This window comes from Macaca thibetana, chromosome 13 (assembly GCF_024542745.1).
Source record: "Macaca thibetana thibetana isolate TM-01 chromosome 13, ASM2454274v1, whole genome shotgun sequence".
NCBI lineage: Eukaryota > Metazoa > Chordata > Mammalia > Primates > Cercopithecidae > Macaca > Macaca thibetana.
Window position 1 is genome coordinate 49,595,902 of NC_065590.1, and position 9,447 is coordinate 49,605,348.

Genomic DNA, 9,447 nt, shown 5'->3' on the forward strand with positions numbered 1-9,447 from the left:
TGAGAGTATATTCTTAGAAATATTTTAATCCAATATTTTAGTGTATGCGCTTCTGAAGGTAAATTGAACGATTTGCTATATTTGAAATAAGGTCTGTAGTTTAGTTAATAATATTGTACCAATGCTAATTTCCTGTTCTTGACAATGTTACCATACTTATGTAAGATATTAACATTAGAAGAAGCAGCATGAGATATAGAAATAAATTCTTTGTACTATTGTTGAACATTTGTGTGAGTCTAAAATTAGTTTAAAATGTTTAAATAGATTTTTAAAGCAGATTTATAGTAAAAACCTTGGGGGCCGGGCACAGTGGCTCAAGCCTGTAATCCCAGCACTTTGGGAGGCCGAGACGGGTGGATCACGAGGTCAGGAGATTGAGACCATCCTAGCTAACGCGGTGAAACTCCGTCTCTACTAAAAAAATACAAAACAAACAAACCTAGGAAACCTGTGATGTTTCAAACTCTTCATTTTGTACATTAGAGGCTCAAAAATGTTAAAGGACTTACCAATATCTTTGGTTTTGGTTAAAGCCAAGATGAGATCTAAGAGTATTGTTAAGTTGCCTGGGCACTTCTTTCCTCTGTTTCAACATATGAAAAGGAAACTTCATTCCTCAGAAATTGGTTACTGTTGATCATCCCATTTGAATCAGAACTTCCCCAGTTTCAATTTCCTCAGTGTTTATGCAATGTGAAGATGAATGTCAAAATTATTTTCCTTATCTCCTATCATATTAACAATATATGTAACACTGAATAATATGATAGTGAAAAATATATTCTTCTCAAGTAGTCTTGTTTGTTTGTCTATATAAGAGAATTAATAAAGCTACTAGACTATAGCAATTTAAGAGATAACATTAAACTTTGTAAACAAGATATATTTAAAGGTAATCATATTACAAAAGTATTCAACTTTTAAAATGTGAATATTAAGCTCCTTTAATGGGGAAACATATTCGATTCACAAAAAGTAAATTATACATGTTAGGAATGCATTTATTTCAAAAAATGAGGACAAGCTTTATATTTGCATTTTTCTTTCATTCTAAGATATCAGCTATAACTTAAAGAACGTTCACTTGTTTTTAAAACAAAGACAAAAACTATTTAACCTATAAAACTCTCTGCATTCCTTATTTATTAATTATGTAGTTTAGTATTCAGTGAATAAATATTACCTTCAGGTCTGAGAATGATTTTCTGAAATTATTGAAAGCTTTTTTCTTTATATTTTCTTTCAAAGAAGTATAAATTAACAAAAAATAAGAATATGAAAAAATGTTAAAGGTGAAAGGAAGAAAAAGTAATCAGCTCCAACGTGGATCCTTGTTATTTATAAATATAAGTTTTTTGGTATCTGTTTACAAACATCAAGTCCTAAAAGGTGTGGTTAGCAACAGATCTAGTCTTGAGAGTGACTAAATGGTATGAATTGAGTTAGCTGGGAAGAGCTGTCTGTTCCCAAAGACTTCCACTGCAGCATTGCTCATTACCTGAAACTCTGGTGTTGGTGTTTTGAAGATGGTGCATATGTTTGAGGAAGGAAGTAAAGGCTTTATGTGAGAATCTTGGGTTCTGGGTTATACAATGCTTTCCCAGCAAATCTTTTTGTTGTCTTAGAGAACTTTATAGTTATTGGTCTCCTCTTCTCTTCTGAAAAGGTTTCTTCACATTTTAAGATTTTACCCACATACTAGAGACCATACTGTTAAAGTTCACAGAAACATTGTGCCTGGCCCTTGCATGCCTCGCTCTATCATGGTGTTACATTTCCAGCCCACCACCCCCCCCCATGGATATAATTCATATTCCTAATTTGAAAGTAGTTTAAAATATTTTTATAGATTCCTAAGTGTAGCTGACAAAGAATGACATTTTGTGACAAGACCCCCTTGCCAAAAGAAACCCACATTTGTCAGAGATTATAAATAAAGCCTCCATTTTTTGTGTTTTACAATTTATTAAACATTTTACATGGAGCACTTAATCTCCTAAACAGCTCTAAGAAATAAATATTATCATGATTATGTTATGAAAGTTGAATTTGAAGATCAGAGAATGGTTGCCTAGGGACACCTATTAGCGAGAGCTGGAACCCATCCAGCTACTCTGCTTTGTAACCCACCATGCTGTCTTAAGGGCACACCAACTAGCAGAAGTTATTTGAAAGAAAGCTCTGGGACCACCTATGAGCTGATAGTTTTTTTCCCCCCAAATCTCTGATTAATAAAAGTGAGTGAAAGGAAAAGAGAGACATATATATGACTTGACATTTTGTTTTAGCCTGTGCAAATTGTGCTTTGAATATTTTTATTATCTCCTCACTATATTCACATGGACTTAACAGTGGTAATATGGGAAATTCTTTTATAGGAATATGTCTCTTGACTTTGAGGTTTAGAAAGGGATGGCTGTGAATGAACACACTTGAAAGTGAACAGTGCATTATGTGAGACTTGAGACCCATCAAACCTAAAGTACCTTACTTCTGAGCCTATTCATGAAAGGACTTGAGGTGGTTGAATGAGTCATATATATGATCTAAATTGAATCTGAAGAGAAATTGTTCAAAATTCTCATTGGCTGCATTTCTAAAGTTAGGAAAAAGTAAAAAAAAAAAAAAAGTGATCAGACAAGAGAGCTTCATCCTGAAATCCTAGAAAATGGCAATTCTTAGGAAATTTAGGGAAGGGAACAAGGGAGGAATATGGGCATGATGAAAAAACAAAATAAAATTAAAAATTCTTAAAGCTTAGAAAATATTAATTTTAGGTGAGAAAATAGGTCTTTACTCAGGAACTCGGCATTAAGAGGCTGATTAGTCAAATTTTAAAAACCCTTTGGTATTGAAATTGCTATCACATGGATATGGGTTAGATCTTTGCTGTGGGCTCTGAGCATCTTCTTAATCACTATAAGCATCAATTTCTTTATCTACACAGCGGGAACATGAATTTCTTTGATATAATATTTTGAAGTTTAGCAGAAAAATAAGTAACGAACTAGTGCATTGCAGGGGTAATTTTTTTCTAAGGAACAAAACACAATTACCAAAGTTCTTACTAATAAAACTAGATTATCTGCATGCAATAATCTAATTATTGCAAGTGTCATACTTGCAATAAGTATGACACTCTTGACAATAAAAACAATTTGTTCAGGAAAAGCAGTAAAATATATAAAACATACCTCTATAACCTCTCATCTTAAACCTATGTTCCCTTTTTACTTCCCTTTTTGACTTCTAGATACTTAGCACAGAGTCTGGGAAATCACTGCCTAGACCTTATCCTATCATGAGCCACCTATTAATCTACTGACCACAGGCAAGTTTCCTAAGCAGAGGACTGCAGGACCCTGACCAGTGCTAGGGCCAAAATCCATTCTGATTGGTTAGCATCGGTGCTGTACTGATTGTTCAATATAATTAATGACACCTCCAGAAACAAGCAGTCTCATTTATTGTTTATAAATATATAGGATATTTCTACAAGCACAATAAAGACATTGATAGCGGTAGTTATTTCTGGGAATAGAAATTGGATGAATAAGAGAGTAAGGGCAATTTCTTTTTACCATGTATGACTTTAAATCAGAAATATGTATTATGAACGTATAAATGCCTCAGCAAAACAGCGACTTTTTTTTCTTAAATTGAGCAACTTTATTTAAAAATAATCTAAATGTAGACCTTAAATATAGACCTTAGGATATATAAAATAGTAAGTAGAAATAAGTACTTCTGATTTGACTTGGACAAGTTTTATGAAGGAAGCAGTGGCCTTCTATCTGCTCTATTTGTTTTTTTTTGTTTTTTGGTTTTTTTTGCATTAATGGCTTAGCCCAAAGTCTCCCATTCAATTTAGTGCAAATCATTATTTAAAAGCATTTTACAAAATCATAATTGTTTTCTTTTAAAATAATTTTTTAAATAGCTTTTTAAAATAATTTTTGCTTTTTAAATCAGGTACTGGAAGGCAAATACCTTGATTATTCCATTTTATAAATATGTATACTGGACAACTACATAGATGCTAATTAACTTATTCAAAATTACACAGTAAGTAAAAGAGATAGGATTCAAACTTTTAAATCTTTTTGACTGCAAAGCTATGCCATTCTGAAACAATGTGTGCTAGCAGATGTTGGGAGGGCAACTCCCTGGAATGGTAGTGAAAGACCAGCAGCTGAGGGTAAACTAGGCTGAGAGGTTGTGCACAGAAAGGACCAAAGATGAATGCCAGAGGACTTGAATTTCAGCTAATGGGTGGTATTCCAGTTATCGTTGGTAATCTGGTTAAAGAAAACGTGGTACATATACACAATGAAATACTGTGTAGCCATAAAAAAAGAATGTGATCATGTTTTTTGCAGCAACATGGATGGAGCTGGAGGCCATTATCCTAGGTGAGATAACATAGGAACAGAAAACAAAATACTACCTGTTCTCACTTGTAAGTGGAAGCTAAACATTAAGTACATATGGACTCAAAGAAGGGAATGACAGACACTAGGGCCTACTTGAGGTGGATGGTGGGAGGAGAGTAAGGATTAACAAACTACCTATGGGGCGCTATGTTTAGTACCTGTGTGACAAAACAATCTATACACCAAACCCCGTGACATGCAATTTACTTATATAACAAACCTGTATGTGTACCCTAAACCTAAAATAAAGTAATAATATATAAATAACAATAAATAAACAAAATAAAAATTTTAAGAACAAAGTTTGATCTTCAGAATGATTTTTGTGTGTATGAAAAATGGACATTTGCCTAATCATACTGTTGAGTTATATAAATGTTGAAATTCTAACTTCCTATGTGAATATATTTAGAGATACAAACTTTAAAGAGGTAATTAAGGTTAAATGAGGTCATAAGAGTGGAGTTCTATTTCAGTGTGTTTCCCTATGAGAAGATGAAGAGACACCAGAAATGCATGTGAGCAGAGAAAGACCATATAAAGACTGAGTGAGAAGGTGGTTATCATCAAGTCAAAGAAAAAGACCTAAAGAGGAACTAACCTTGGCATTACCTTGATATTGGCCTTTTAGCTTTCAGAAATGGCAGAAAATAAATTTCTGTTTAAGCTACCCAGTCAGTGGTATTTTGTTATGCTAGTCCTAGTAGACTTTAGATACAGCTCAAACAAACAAAATAAAATGCCTTTCTCCACATTAAGAAACATCCAGGGTCTATTTGCCCCACTAAAATGACAAATAGAATTCAGGGCAGAGCCATAAGTGCAGCATCTTCCATTTCATTCCAGCTCAAATCTTTCACCAGATGTTTCGAGGGGGAAATGCTGAGACTAGTGGATTTGAAGATATTCTTATTGATCCATCACAAAGTGAAGTAATGAGAGAACCTCACTTGATGACGGAATATAAATTGGTTTAATACAGATGTACCTTTAACAAAAATAGAACTGCATCTGGTTTATGATTGTCTTTTTTTCTATAAGGTGATGTACCCAACATTAAAAGTACTGACATATGAGGATCTTTTTTTCTAAAAATAATGTAAATTCTACTGCTGTGAAAATAATGTCTTTAATTAACTATGTATACATATATATGGAACTTCAATATTTAAAATGATTACAAACACTTAGTAAATGACCTGACAACTGAAGGAAGACAGTCAGGCTTTCTTGTCTCAAAAACTTTACTTACATATTTTACACCATGTTATTTTGCTTGCATATATATGTTTGTTAACCACTTATTGTAGAAAAAAATAACCATACATACAAATTGAAAGAAGAGTATAGTAAATTCTTCACCATTACTCATCTTCAACAATTATCAATATCTGTCTCATCTAGTGTTATTAAGACTCCTATAAACTTCCCCTTCTCATATCATTTTGAAGCAAATCTAAGATGATGTGTTGTTATTTCATCTATAAGTATTTCAGTGTATTGTTCTGATAGATTAAAGCTTGTCTCTTATAAAGGTTATTATAATATCTTTATTATTCCAGAAACTTAACAATAAATCTTTAATAACAGAAAAGATCTGATCATTGTTCAAAACTTCTAGTTTTCTCACAAATGCCACAATTATTTTTAGTTTCTTGTTTTAAAATCAGAAACTGGGGGGAGGTTCCAAGATGGCCGAATAGGAACAGCTCCATTCTGCAGCTCCCAGCGTGAGTGACACAGAAGACTGGTGATTTCTGCATTTCCAACTGAGGTACTGGGTTCATCTCACTGGGGCTTGTCAGACAGTGGGTGCAGCCCATGGAGCAGGGCAGGGCATCACCTCCTCCGGAAAGTGCAAGGGGTCAGGGAATTCCCTTTCCTAGCAAAGGGAAGCCGTGACAGATGGTACCTGGAAAATTGGGACACTCCCTCCCACAAAAAAATACTGTGCTTTTCCAATGGCCTTAGCAAATGGCACACCAGGAGATTATATCCCACGCCTGGCTTGGAGGGTCCCACGCCCATGGAACCTTGCTCACTGCTAGCACAGCAGTCTGAGATCGAACTGCAAGGCTGCAGCAAGGCTTGGGGAGGGGCGTCCACCATTGCTGAGGCTTGAGTAGGTAAACAAAGCGGCCAGGAAGCTTGAACTGGATGGAACCCACTGCAGCTCAAGGAGGCCTGCCTGCCTCTGTAAAGTCCACCTCTAGGGGCAGGGCATAGCTGAACAAGAGGCAGCAGAAACTTCTGCAGACTTAAATGTCCCTGGCTGACAGCTTTGAAGAGAGTAGTGGTTCTCCCAGCATGGAGTTTGAGATCTGAGAATGGACAGACTGCCTCCTCAAGTGGGTTCCTGACCCCTGAGTAGCCTAACTGGGAGACACCTCTCAGCAGGGGCCGACTGACAACTCATACAGCCTGGTGCCCCTCTGAGACGAAGCTTCTAGAGGAAGGATCAGGCAGCAACATCTGCCATTCTGCAATATTTGCTCTTCTGCAGCCTCCACTGGTGATACCCAGGCAAAGTCTGGAGTGGACCTCCAGCAAACTCCAACAGACTTGCAGCTGAGGGTCCTGACTGTTAGAAGGAAAACTAACAGAGGAGATCAACACCAAAACCCCATCTGTATGTCACTATCATCAAAGACCAAAGGTAGATAAAACCACAAAGATGGGGAGAAACCAGAGCAGAAAAGCTGAAAATTCTAAAAATCAGAGAGCCTTTCCCCCTCCAAAGGAATGCAACTCCTTGCCAGTAATGGAACAAAGCTGGACAGAGAATGACTTTGAGGAGTTGAGAGAAGAAGGCTTCACATGATCAAACTTCTCTGAGCTAAAGGAAGAAGTTCAAACCTATAGCAAAGAAGCTAAAAACCTTGAAAAAAGATTAGACAAATGGCTAAAACTAGAATAACCAGTGTAGAGAAGTCCTTAAATGACCTGATGGAGCTGAAAACCATGGCATGAGAACTACATGATGAATGCACAAGCTTCAGTAGCCGATTCAATCAACTGGAAGAAATGGTATCAGTGATTGAAGATCAGATGAATGAAATGAAGCAAGAAGAGAAGTTTAGAGAAAAAAGAGTAAAAAGAAATGAACAAAGCCTCCAAGAAATATGGGACTGTGTGAAAAGACCAAATCTACATCTGATTGGTATACCTGAAAGTGACGGAGCGAATGGAACCAAGTTGGAAAACACTGCAGGATATTATCCAGGAGAACTTCCCCAATCTAGCAAGGCAGGTCAACATTCAAATTCAGGAAATACAGAGAATGCCACAAAGATACTCCTCAAGAAGAGCAACTCCAAGACACATAATTGTTAGATTCACCAAAGTTGAAATAAAGGAAAAAAAATATTAAGGGCAGCCAGAGAGAAAGGTCGGGTTACCCACAAAGGGAAGCCCAACAGACTAACAGTGGATCTCTTGGCAGAAACTCTACAAGCCAGAAGAGAGTGGGGGCTAATATTCAACATTCTTAAAGAAAAGAATTATCAACCCCGAATTTCATATCCATATCCAGCCAAACTAAGCTTCATAAGTGAAGGAGAAATAAAATACAGACAAGCAAATGCTGAGAGATTTTGACATCACCAGACCTGCCCTACAAGAGCTCCAGAAGGAAGCACTAAATATGGAAATGAACCACCAGTACCACCCACTGCAAAAATACGTCAAATTGTAAAGACCATCGATGCTGGGAAGAAACTGCATCAACTAACGAGCAAAATAACCAGCTAACATCATAATGACAAAATCAAATTCATACATAACAATATCAACCTTAAATGTAAATGGGCTAAATGCTCCAATTAAAAAGCACAGACTGGCAAATTGGATAAAGAGTGAAGATCCATCAGTGTGCTGTATTCAGGAGACCCATCTCACACGCAGAGACATACATAGGCTCAAAATAAAGGGATAGAGGAAGATCTACCAAGCAAATGGAAAACAAAAAAAGGTAGGGGTTGCAATCCTAGTCTCTGATAAAACAGACTTTAAAGCAACAAACATCAAAAGAGACAAGGCCATTACATAATGGTAAAGGGATCAATTCAACAAGAAGAGCTAACTATCCGAATTATATATGCACCCAATACAGGAGCTCCTAGATTCGTAAAGCAAGTCCTTAGAGACCTACAAAGAGACTTAGACTCCCACACAATAATAATGGAGGACTTTAACACCCCACTGTCAACATTAGACAGATCAACGAGACAGAAAGTTAACAAGGATATCCAGGAATTGAACTGAACTCTGCACCAAGCTGACCTAATAGACATCTACAGAACTCTCCACCCCAAATCAACAGAATATACATTCTTCTCAGCACCACATCATACTTATTCCAAAATTGACCACAAAGTTGGAAGTAAAGCACTCCTCAGCAAATATAAAAGAACGGAAATTATAACAAACTGTCTCTCAGACCACAGTGCAATCAAACTAGAACTCAGGACTAACAAACTCAATCAAAACCTCTCAACTACATGGAAACTAAACAACCTGCTCCTGAATGACTACTGGGTACACAATGAAATGAAGGCAGAAATAAAGATGTTCTTTGAAACCAATGAGAACAAAGATAAAACATACCAGAATCTCTGGGACACATTTGAAACAGTGTGTAGAGGGAAATTTATAGCACTAAGTGCCCACAAGAGAAAGCAGGAAAGATCTAAAATTGACACCCTAACATCACAATTAAAAGAACTAGAGAAGCAAGAGCAAACACATTCAAAAGCTAGCAGAAAACAAGAAATAACCAAGATCAGAGCAGAACTGAAGGAGATAGAGATACATAAAACCCTTCAAAAATCAACGAATCCAGGAGCTGGTTTTTTGAAAAGATCAACAAAACTGATAGACTGCTAGCAAGACTAATAAAGAAGAAAAGAGAGAAGAATCAAATAGACGCAATAACAAATGATAAAGGGGATATCGCCAATGATCCTAGAGAAATAAAAACTACCATCAGAGAATACTATACACAACTCTACGC